Here is a 12699-nt window from a genome sequence, read left to right on the forward strand (position 1 = left end):
TAAATACAGCTACACTAATAGCTTTCACCACATCTTCTGACCAGTGAATTCCAGAGTTTAATTATGCGTGAGTAAAAAAATATGTTCTCTTATTAGTTTTAAATGTATTATCCAGTAATTTCATTGTGTGTTCCCAGGACTTTGTATTTTTTGAATGAGTAAACAACTGATTAATGTTTATTCATTCCATTCCACTCATTTTAGAGACCTCTATCATATCTCCCCTCAGTTGTCTCTTCTCCAAGCTGGAGTCCTAATCCCTTTAGTCTTTGTTCATAGGGAAATTGTTCCATCCCCTTTATCTTTTTGGTCGCCTTCTCTGTACCTTTTCTAATTCTGCTATTCCTTTTTTGAGATGTGGTGCCCAGAACTGTACACAATACTCAAGATTAGGTCATACCATGGCATTAGTTTCTTAAGGATAACAATTGTATGCTGTATCCCTGCTGAGTCTTCAGATATCTTTTATTTATTTATTTTAATTTAAAACTGATTTATAGCTCTTGCCCTTCCTATGGTTTGGGTCAGGAAACAATAAAACAAACAATCATTTACAAAAACAATGGACAACCTTTAAATCATAAAATATATAAATCAGAAACTGCCTGAAAACTCTAACATTGCATCATTCATTCTGTAACATTTAAAGCTCTTATGAATAAAGTAGTTTTAAAGGCTCTCAAACATTTGCACATTAAATATTGTTTGAACCACAAGTGGGAATGTATTCCATATATTGGATGCTGCCATAGTAAAGGCCCTCTCATACATCTCACAAAACTGCACATAATGCAAGGAGGGAATTTCAAGAGGTCATTGCTGAGATGATCTCAAGGTTCTTGACAGATATAAATACGTAGGACTGAATTAATCCATGGAACCTGTACTTTATTTAATACTTTGTATATGAGAACAGCCATCTTGTAATCGATTCGCCACTGGATGGAAAGCCAATGCCGGGAGCACAGTACAGAAAAAATGTGCTCCCATCTTTGTGTCTCACTCAGTAGGTGGGCTGCAGCATTTTGAACTATTTGCAGCAGACTGTGTTAACTGGAAGCCCTAAATACAGGGATTACGATAATCCATAGCAGAGAATACAAAATTCTGAAGGACTGTTCAGAAATGATCAGGAATTAATAAAGGTGTCAAGTGCCACAGCATCCTCAGCTCGTTAAAGAATGATGTCACAACATACTTAATTTGCAACTTCATACAAAGCTGTCAATCTAAAATAAATCCTAAATATTTTACTTCATGTTCAATGGGAATTTTTTGTCCTTCAAACACATTGGTGGATGGAGAATCCACTAAAGGGAATCTACTTAGTATTATAAGCTTAGTTGTGCCCACAGTATTAGTCTGTTGTGACATAACCACCACTTTATGGCTGTTAGGTATATCTAGAGAAAATCAAAAGTGGCAGTCCAGGTGATGACTTAGGGGAGAGGGAGAGGGGCAGGGACGATGCCACAGACAAAGTTTAAAATTAAATCTAAAAGGCTGACAACAGTTTACACGAATAAAATACAAATTCAGTCATAACCCTAAGACTTTATTTTCTATTGTCCAGAATCTCACCAGGATTACTCGTGAAGACAAATCTTCTTTACTACAAACAAGATATAATGAAATTGCACAATTCTTCAATGATAAATTTCTAACTTAAACTTCCGATAACAAAAATGCTATTATTCAATCCATTAATTTAGGCAATAAAGAAATTAAATAGACGGTCTAAATTTGAACAAACATCAGCACTAGAAACACAACTACTCATTAAAAGAATGAATCCTGCCAATCATCCACTAGACAGCATTCCTATCCAGACTCTCAAGTCAATTACTGACATAATTTCTAGTCCGTTAGCTGAAATAATTAATTTATCCCTCACTGAAGGTGATTTTCCAGAAAGCCTGAAATTAGCAGTTATCATACCCATTTTTTTTTATAACAACAACCTTGACCTTGTCATACTCAACAATTATCAACCAATCTCTAATTTATCTTTCATGGCAAAACTGCTAGAGAAAAGTTGTACAGAAAGAACTGACCGAGCAACTAGACAGTAATAACATACTTTTCCATCACAGTTCGGATTTAGAAAATATTTCAATACAGAAAACTTTACTTTTTGCTTTAACTGATACAGTATTCATACGCTTTGGTACTGGACAAAGCTATCTTTTGGTTCTACTTAGATCTATCTGCTGCATTTGACACAGTAAACCATACTATTCTTCTTGACTGCTTAGCAGAAATTGGGCTTTCAAATACCACACTTCAATGGTTCTCCTCACATCTGCCAAATCCTTATTTTCAGGTAAAAAATCAACAATTTATTTCAGACAAAATTAATCTCAAAACTGGTGTTCCACAGGTTTCCTCACTTTCCGCTACTTTATTTAACATTTACATGCTTCCTCTGTCATTTACTTGCTAGTCTTGGACTCACCCATTTCATAAACGCTGACGATATACAGATATGAATTCCAATACCCAATTCTCTTCATGCCACTCACAAAAAAATAGCCATGTATTTAGCAATCAAACAACTTCTAACACATATGAGACTTATTTTAAATATCAATAAAACAAATAATTTTAGATAGAAAAATGAATACAACAAATTTGCCCCCGCTCAAATTGGAAGATCAACTAACTGAAATACATCCTGTTACACATGCACGCAACCTCGGAATTATTATTGACTTTCTAGTGAAAGGCTTTCTGGAAGACACTAGGACCAGAGACGCATCTTCCGAGAGATCGAGTGGTTGCAACACCCACCCTCTCAACATCCAGGTTGAGAGCAACAGGGCCTGGAAGCTGGGATGTCGCAACCTGCCTCAACCTTGTGGGATGAGATCTGGGAATGTCCCCAGTCTGATCGGTTTCCAAATGGACATCTTTCTGAGGAGTGGAGACCAGACCTGTCTCGGCCATTGAGGGGCTATGAGGATCATAGTCCCTTTGTCCTCATGAAGCTTCAAGAGAATCTTCACTACCAGTGGAGCTGGAGGATACGTATTCAGGAGACCCTTACCCCAATGTCAGGCGAGAGCACCTGAGGCTGTTTTGCCACATGTCCTATACAGGGAGCAGAAATGAGGAACCTTCCTGTTCCAAGGCACTGCAAAAGGATCCACACATCTGGGCTTCCCCAGAGGCAGAATATCCAATTTGTGATCCCCTTGCTCCAGAGACCATTTGTGGTGTCTGAAAGCATGACTCAATCTGAATGCTACCAGATTCTCCATTTCCAGCCAGGTACATAGCCTGAGCGCCATCCCATGGGATAGGGCCCATGACCAGATCTGGACTACTTCCTGGCACAAGAGGTATGATCCTGTTATTCATCGCTGAGGCCATCGCAGGACCTGTGCGGGTGAGGCCTGTGGAAATCCCTGGCCCTAGGCTCCAAGGGTCTCGAAGGCATTGACTGTCAGGGCGGCAACGGGGGTACTGGAGGCCATGGGAGGCCAGAGAGTCCAGGCAACCGAGGCTTCAGGACCACGGCCCCGGACGCATCTTCCTCGGAGGAGGACCCAATTATGGGGATTGCTTTCAAGGGGGGCATTGGTGGCTGCTGGGGAATTGAGGGTCCCTTGGGCACAGACTGCATTGGGAAGGCGCTAAGCAAGATATCCAGATGCTCAAGCATGGGCGCCAAGATAGACAATGCAGGCTCTGACATTGGTATGAGGGTGTCTCCACGCTCCGTAGAGCTCAGAGTACCACACTTTGCACCCTGCGATCCAACTCCTCCTGAAAGTCCAGTGAAGACAGGACTGAGAGAGGGGATATGAGGCATCACTGGTGCCTCAGATCCCCGAGGGGCCACAGTGCTCGGCACAGATATCGGTGGGGAATGCCTGGGACTCCCGGGTCTATCGAAGGATGGGTCCTCCTTACCATGGGGTAGCTTCAGTGGCAATAAGGCAGCTGCTGGTAAAGCACCGGAAGGGAGCCATGCACGACGGCAATCGGTGTCGTTGCTTGTGGGATCTTCCATGGTGCTCAGCCTGGTCTTTCCCCGGCAACGAGAAGGCAGAAGATCCCAATGTCCTGGAAAACAGTGAGATCATGGAGGACTGGTCACTGTCCCCTCGGTCTTTAGAAGATACCACCGGGGGTGTGAAGGGAAGCATATCAAGTGGTTCCCCCCGACCCCCGGGCGTTGAGGACTCCGATGCAAGCATGGATGGAGCAGATGTTTTGGAACTAAAAGGTTTCTCCATTTTATTGAGCCAAGCACGATGGCCCTTGGGGGGTCATCTGATCACACAGCTGACACCCTCAGACGTTGTGCCATGCCTCCAGGCAGAGTATACAAATTTCATGCGGATCCGTTATGGATATGGTACACAGGCACTGGGGGCACCAACGAACACTGGATGATGCCATGAAAAATAGCCGGCGCACAGTCGATGACTGGGGGCCACCGAGGAGTGGAACACCAGGAATCGACCGTGAACAGCGAAGAAAATTTTTACCTACTGTGCTGAGGAGAGACACTGACCGGCAAAGGGGGACCAGACATTGAAACGGGAGAAAATTGCAGATTTAGCACGCAAAAAGGAAAATTAAGCAGAGTTCCAAAAACCTTGAGGCAACTGCACCGCGGAAAAAGAGAGACTGAAGGGGGACTTCGCGTGGATGTGTGGATAGTGGAATGCTGGGCAAGCCAACATTGGCAACACACGATATTAAGAACTAAAGGTATGCAAATTTTTGAACAGGACTGTAGCGTATTCGGGCCCTGCTGCGGCCTCCAGAATAGGTCAGGAACACAATAAGGCTGGACCAACAATTCTTACTCCTTGTGGAATTATGCGCAAAAAAATTTAAAATTCTGTAAAATTCTGCATACTTTATATTGGTCAATTTACATGATAGTCTTTAAGTAATAATATACAGCCAAAGAGAGGAAACAATTCACTTGTTATCAACCATCTTTATAATTTTTCAGCATGGAGAACAAAGTCATCAGAACTTAGTGCAGCAATTTTTAATACACTGTCTCTCGCCACGCAATGGGCCGCAAACAGCATCATTCGTTTTTTTCGCACTTTAATGTAATCACTTGACGTTGTATCTCACTTTTGAACCACCCATTTATTTATTTAACCAACCCAATTCCCTTTGGTTCAACATTGCTTGCTGAAGGGGCATGAATTTGCAGACCTGAGGTTTGCGGTAATTGAACAACCAAAGCCGTCCGAACGGGGTGGTGATTTTGATAACTTTCTACTACAGAAAGAACAAAAGTAGATATATTTCTTTTAATACGGTGGGCCGGGGTGGGTTGAACAAGGAGATTGAGTGATCTGTATTTTGAGCTGTGTCATTTACTGTGGGCTGTTGTACCTTTAAATTGTGATTGATAGATCGCACGTCCAAGGTTGGAAGTGGATATAAAAGTTTGCAGGAAGTGAAGGTGTTAGTTTGAACGCTGTGGCGCCATTTGCATTGTGGAAGGGACTGCCGGATAAAAAGAAATTTAAAAGAAAATAATTTTTCTCAAAGAACTGTTGATGTCATAGAAGTAATAGAACCGATATGGCTTGACATATATGGGAATTGTTACATAGCAGGTTTGAGTGATAGTGTGAGGATGTTTTTAATGGTTCATTTATTTTAGGATTAAAACATGAATAAATGAGGCGTCTTGATGATCTGCTGTTATGAGGTGTCCCCTGACGAAGGCTAGTGACAGCCGAAACATGGTCCGTGTTGGGGCAGTGTTTGGAACGCTACAGTGGAGCTAAGTACTTTTATTGAAAATATTTTGTTTAATAAAATTCATAGAACTTTTTTGGTATGAGGGAATTGGGTTGGTTAAATAAATAATTGGGAGGTTAAAAAGTGAGATACAACGTCAAGTGATTACATTAAAGTGCTAAAAAAATGGCTGTTTGCGGCCCATTGCGTGGCGAGAGACAGTGGATTAAAAATTGCTGCACTAAGTTCTGATGACGTTGTTCTCCATGTTGAAAAATTATAAAGATGGTTGATAACAATTGAATTGTTTCCTCTCTTTGGCTGTTTATTGTTATTATTGAGGGGATTTTGGCTTCTGTATTGTGATTAAATATGTCTTTAAGTAATTACATTTTAAATTAATACAGAAAAAAGTTATTATTTAAAGATGCAGAATTTTAAATATTTTGAGCAGAATTTCCCTAGAAATTCACTGAAAGAATGTCCCTTCCACTCGCTCTCCCTACTCCCCTGGCCACTTTGCTATCTCAAGCCCCAACTCCTCTACCTGCCAGTATCTCTCCCCTCCACCTCTAGGCTCAACCACTTCCACTCTATCGCCAGTCCCAGAGTTTGACCCCATTCTCAGTACTGCCTCTCACAAAGGCTCCCTCTGTCCCTCCCTCTGTCACACACATGCTCCCTCTCTCTAGTACATATACACACTCATACAGACTCCCTCATTCTCTCGCACACACACATTCCCTCAATACAGGGCCCTCTCTCTTGCATACACATCCACACAAGCTCCCTTTCTCTCTCACACATACATCCTCACAGAGGCTACCTATGTCTCTCTCTCAAGCACCCCTTCACACAGGCTGGTTCTCACACATACACAATCCCTTCACACAGGCTAGCACCCTCTCATACACATGATCCCTTTTTCATACACACGAGCTTCCAATCTCTCACACACATACACACTCCTTCACAATCTCCTCATATAGGCTCCCTCTTTCTGAAACCCACACTCAAACCCACCCCCTGCTCTCTTACCTCCCATGCTCTCTCTCACATCCGCCTGCTCTCTCACACCCCTCACTCCCTGCTCTCTCACCCTCCCCTCTTTCACACTCCCTCCCCTTTCTCACATCCCTTTCCCTCTCCTCTCTCACACACACACACACATACATTCTTCTCTCACCGGGGGCTTCATCTTCACTGCGAGTAGAGCACACTCCATTCGCAGCACTCGCGGGCCTTCGTCTTCGCACGCTCCGTTCACGGCATGCCGGGGACTCCTCTGCTATTTTCTGCGCAGAATTTACTTACATTGGAAGTTAGTGGATGCCAGCAAAAACCAGGATAACAGGGTCCTGTGGGCTGGCTATCTATCTGTTGCTGAGGAAAAAGTGTCCCTTACCATAAGAAGAGACAGACTGCAAGGCATTGATTCTCTTTAATTTTGTTTTTTTTTGCTGCAGCCCAAGGAGGGGGTGGGGGTCCATGGCAGAAGAGAGACAGAACCCAAGCCAGTAAGGGGAGGTGGCTGCACTCACTCACCACTCCACAACTGAAGGTGAGGGAAGTGGTCAGAGGGAGCAGCGAAAGGAGAATTAGGAAGCTGCCACTGTGGGAAAAGCGCAGCTGCGGCCTGGAGATGGTCGCAGTGGCCCCGCAGGCATGGGGCTACTATGACTAATACTAACCATTTGATTCACTACACCAGCCCATCGGGACATGCCCGATGCCTTAATAGATCAATCTGCCCCTGTTGCTGTTGCCGCCGCCCTGAGAAACACAGCTGAGACTCAGGGCACCAATGTTTGCATTTGTTCACAGGGCCTATGTACCCCAGCATTAAAGACACCGCTGACTGAGGGTGCATCTCAAAGAATGTACACCCTTCAGCCCTAGGGCCAACAAGAGATTCCTGCGTGATGATCTGGAGACGGACTGAAGAAGCAGAAACTACTGAGAGCACAAGAGAGGTCAAATAAAACAATTAATAGTAGTACAACTTTAAATATATCTGTATAATGTTTTCTACTTAACCAGATTCTAGCAGAGATCAAAACACTGAAGACACAAGATAGAGATCGTGAGATGATTTTGAATCTCCTCTACCCAACTCGTAATTTTTACAGGGCCGGTGACCAGAAAGAGCCCTGAACCCTCACAGAGAGGCAAGATATGGTTTTCTGTCTCTTACTTAAAAACCACAGCAAATATTTGTTACTGCAGTTGAAATATGCACCAACGGAAAAGCAGACAATACCTTTTATAGATTAGAAATAAGCAGTTTGCTACCTGCTTGCACTATTCAATCTAACTTGCTACGTTTGGCAGGATAGTTAATGCAGACTTTGAATGAAACTTTCCACCAGATTTCAGGCACAAACACTGGCTCCTTTCTGGCATAATCAAGGTTTCATTTTTCTTCTTGCATGAAAAACACAGAAGTTTGTCTTTATAATAGTCACAGAAATATCAGACACTTTGGAGATTGTAATGCTTTTGGTTGACCTGAGAAAAACCTATACATAATTATACAAAGACATGATTGTGTATCAGCTGTTAACACCTCAGACATCAGAAAGAGCTTACAAGTTTCTGACAGCCAATGTACAATCAAATCTATGTATAATCTATGTATAGCAGAGTTGCTTACCTGTAACAGGTGTTCTCATAGGACAGCAGGATGTTAGTCCTCACATATGGGTGACATCATCAGGGAGGAGCCCAATCACGGGCAAAGTTTCCAGAACTTTGACTGGCACCTACTGGGCATGCCCAGCATAGCACCAACCCTACAGCCAGCAAGGGCCCCCCTTCAGTCTCGTCTTATAGTAAAAAGTACATGCGAAAACAAAATAAAAAAACGTAAACGAACCCAACACCGAGGGGTGGCGGGCAGGTTTCGTGAAGACTAACATTCTGCTGTCCTGTGAGAACACCTGTTACAGGTAAGCAACTCTGCTTTCTCACAGGACAAGCAGGATGGTAGTCCTCACATATGGGTGAGTACCGAGCTGAGGATGCCCGAGCAATGCACTAATTGTACCCAAAGACATGCAACAGGCACAAGAACTGGGGTGCAATTTGGTAGAGGGCATCCTGAACCTTACCGGGTTGGCGGTAACTCAGTTTGCAAATAAGTTGCGTATCACAGACTGGCCGAAGATGGAATCTTGTCTGCCAGCCTTGTTAAACAATAATGGGCTGCGAAGGTGTGGAGAGAGCTCCAGGTAGCAGCCTTACAGATATCAGCAAGCAGCACAGAGTGTAGGCGCGCTACTGATGTTGCCATGGCCCTTACAGAGTGTGCTTTAACATGGTCTTGAAGCGGAATGCCTGCCTGTTGGTAACAAAAGGAAATACAGTCCGCTAACCAGGAGGAGAGAGTTTGCTTACCCACAGGTCTGCCAAATTTGATGGGATCGAAGGAAACAATTGAGTGCATTTCCTGTGGGCAGCTGTACGGTTTAGATAAAATGCTAGAGCATGTTTACAGTCAAGGGTTTGCAAAGCCCGTTCTCCTGGGGTTGCGTGGGGCCTGGGAAAGAAGGTGGGTAGTATAATGGATTGATTGATATGAAACTCTGATACTACCTTAGGCAAAAACTTAGGGTGAGTGCAAAGTACTACCCCATCATGCAGAAGTTTAGTGTAAGGCGGGTAGGTGACTAAGGCCTGTAACTCACTAACTCTGCGAGCAGATGTGATTGCCAAAAGAAAAATCATCTTCCAGGTGAGATGGCGAAGATCACAGGATTGGAGAGGTTCAAACGGCCGTTTCATGAGCCGCCCAAAACCAAGTTGAGGTCCCAGGAAGGGGCCGGAGGGCGCAGTGGAGGTTTAAGGTGGAGCAAGCCCTTCAAAAAGCGTGTTATGAGGGGTTGTCCTGAAATAGGTATATCCCCGACACCTTTATGGAAGGCGGCTACCGCACTGACATGTACCCTGATAGAAGAAGTTTGGAGACCTGACTCTGACAGGTGCCAGAGATAATCCAAAAACTTCAGTGTGGAACAAGTGAAGGGATCGATGGACATGGAAGTACACCACACTGCAAACCTGTTCCATTTGTAACAATAAGACTGCCTTGTGGAAGGCTTTCGTGAAGCTACTAGGACTCGGGAAACCGGCTCTGAAAGGTTAAGAGGTTGAAGGATTAACCTTTCAACATCTAGGCCATCAGGGAGAGGGCCTGGAGGTTGGGGTGACGAAGGCAGCCGTTGTTCTGAGTGATCAGAAGTGGGTCCTACCCTAGAGGAATGTGCCGGTGTACTGATAGGTCATGGAGAATTGGAAACCAGACCTGACGTAGTCAATGAGGGGCTATGAGAATCATTAGTCCCTTGTCCCTTCGCAACTTCACGAGAGTCTTTGAAATGAGTGGAAGTGGAGGGTACGCATAAAGGAGACCACTGGCCCACGAGAGGGAGAAAGCATCTCTTGGCTGAAGGTGTTGGCTGCGAGTGAGAGAGCAGAAGTTCCCTACTTTGCGGTTGTGAATTGACGCAAAGAGGTCTATGTGAGGGTAACCCCAACGTTGGAATATCGTGTCCGCTACCGTGGGGTTGAGGGACCACTCGTGTGGTTGAAAAGTGCGACTCATCTTGTCTGCTAACACATTGTCCACTCCCGGCAAGTAGGTGGCCCTGAGGTACATCGAGTGGGAAAGGGCTTCCGCCCATATCTGTGCAGCATCCTGACACAGGAGGTAGGAGCCCGTTCCCCCTTGCTTGTTCATGTACCACATGGCCACCTGGTTGTCTGTTTGAATCAGGATGACCTGGTTGGAAAGGTGATCCTGAAAAGCCCTGAGAGCATATCTGATTGCACGAAGCTCCAGGAAATTTATTTGGTGTTTGGCTTCCTCTGGAGACCAAATGCCCTGAGTTTGCAGGTTTGTAACATGTGCACCCCAGCTGAGGTTGGAGGCATCTGTTAAGGTTATTTGAGGGTCTGGAGCCTGAAATGGAAGGCCTTGAAGCAGATTGGATTGGTTTATTCACCAGGCCAGCAATAAGTGGAGCTGGTTGGTGATGTGGACAATGGTGGACATTGGCTGAGAAGACTGCATCCACTGCGATTTTAGAGTCCACTGCATTAATCTCATGGCCAGATGGGCCATGGGAGTGACAAGCACCAAGGCGGCCATATGACCAGTAAGATCAGAAAGTGACATGCAGTTGAGTGTTGTCGAGACTGCAGCCGATGGGCCAGAGAAGCGAGAGTGAAAGCTCGATCCTGAGGTAGGAAGGCTTTCGCTTTTAGAGTGTCCAAGTCGGCCCCCTTTGAACGATAGGGTTTGAGAGGAAACTAGCCTGGATTTTGGAAAGTTTATGAGAAACCCTAGGGAGATCAGGGTATGGCACGTGAGACATAGAGACGTCAGTGCAGCTTGCTGAGTAGGAGCCCTGATCAACCAATCGTCGAGATAGGGGTAGACGTGGACACTGACTCCTGAGAAAGGCAGCTACTACTACAAGGCACTTGGTGAAGACTCGTGGAGCAGATGCTAGGCCAAATGGTAACACTCGATATTGGAAGTGTTTTGGACCTACTAGGAACCGCAGGAATCTGCGATGTGACGGAGTAATTGAAATGTGTGTGTAGGCGTCCTGGAGGTCTAGAGAGCAGAGCCAGTCTTCCCTTTGGAGAAGGGGAAGAAGAGAACCCAAGATCACCATCTTGAACTTTTCTCTTTGTAGGTATTTGTTTAAGTTGCAACGGTCCAATATTGGGCGAACACCACCTGACTTTTTTGGTATCAGGAAATACCGGGAACAGAACCCCTGCCCCTGTTGGGAGAGGGGCACTGGTTCTATTGCTCGGGACTGGAGGAGGAGGGAGACCTCCTGCTCCAGAAGCAGTGAGTGGTTGGATGTTCCCCACGTCAGCCGAGGTAGGGAATCCGGTGGAACAGAGAGAAAGTTGAGGTGGTAACCTTGGGTTATTACAGCGAGTACTCACTGATCTGTGGTGACTGTATGCCATGGTTTGGAGAAGTGGCACAACCGGCCTCTGATGGAAATGGTCGGAAGTGGAGGCTGGGTACTACTCTCTAGGAAGGAGTCAAAAACCAGTTGCAGGACCTGGCTGGGGGGCTGGTTGTGACTTCTGTACTCTAGGTTGCTTGGATTGGCCTTTTTGGTAAGACTTAGAAGCTCGAGCCCTGGACGCCGGGGGATAGAATCTCCTTTGCCGGTAGAATTGTCTCTTGGAGTCTCTCCTAAAAGATCTTTTGGAAGAGGAAGAGAGATCAGAAGGCAGTAAGGAGAGCTGGTGCAGAGCCTCTTGGTGGTCCTTGAGCTGCGCCACTGCTTCTTGAATCTTTTCTCCGAAAAGATTATTCCCAGCACAGGGCAAGTCAGCTAACCTGTCCTGTACTTCTGGTCTGACGTCTGAAGACTTTAGCCAGGCCCATCTTCTCGCACTAATTCCTGCCACCGAAACTCTGGAGGCGATGTCGAAGATGTCATATGCCAAACGTATTTCATGTTTGCCAGCATCTAAACCCTTTTGTGCTAGGGCATGAAGTTGGTCCTGGAATTGCAGAGGTAAGGCTTCAGCAAATTCCTGAATCTTCAGAAAAAGGGCCCTATTGTACTGGGTCATGTATAATTGATAGGAAGCAATGTGAGAGATGAGCATTGACCCATGAAATACTCGTTTTCCAAACGCATCCAGAAATGTCTGTTCCTTTCCTGGGGGAATGGAAGAATGGGGTTTGGAGCATCATGCCCTCTTCTGGGCTGACTCCACAACTACTGAATGATGATCTAGTTGAGCTCTCTGGAAGCCAGGGGCTGGCTGAACTAGATAGGTGGCATCTCCCTTACGGTTGACAGGTGCCACAGAGCTAGGATGCTCCCAATTTCTCTTTAAAAGGTCCAAGAGAATGTCATGAATAGGGAGAGACATGATTTCCTTAGAAGCATTGAGAAATTGGAGAAGTTCTGATGCCTAGAGTCCTCTTCGGTC

General features: G+C 45.1%; 1 protein-coding gene across 3 annotated transcripts in view; it reads right to left on the reverse strand.

Moving 5' to 3' along the window:
• C4H15orf41 (chromosome 4 C15orf41 homolog) overlaps positions 1–12699 on the reverse strand; it is a 1060100-nt gene that overhangs the window by 884655 nt on the left and 162746 nt on the right. The gene's annotated exons all lie outside the window — the stretch shown is intronic.

The sequence above is a fragment of the Rhinatrema bivittatum genome, chromosome 4, assembly GCF_901001135.1.
Source record: "Rhinatrema bivittatum chromosome 4, aRhiBiv1.1, whole genome shotgun sequence".
Taxonomy (NCBI): Eukaryota; Metazoa; Chordata; class Amphibia; order Gymnophiona; family Rhinatrematidae; genus Rhinatrema; species Rhinatrema bivittatum.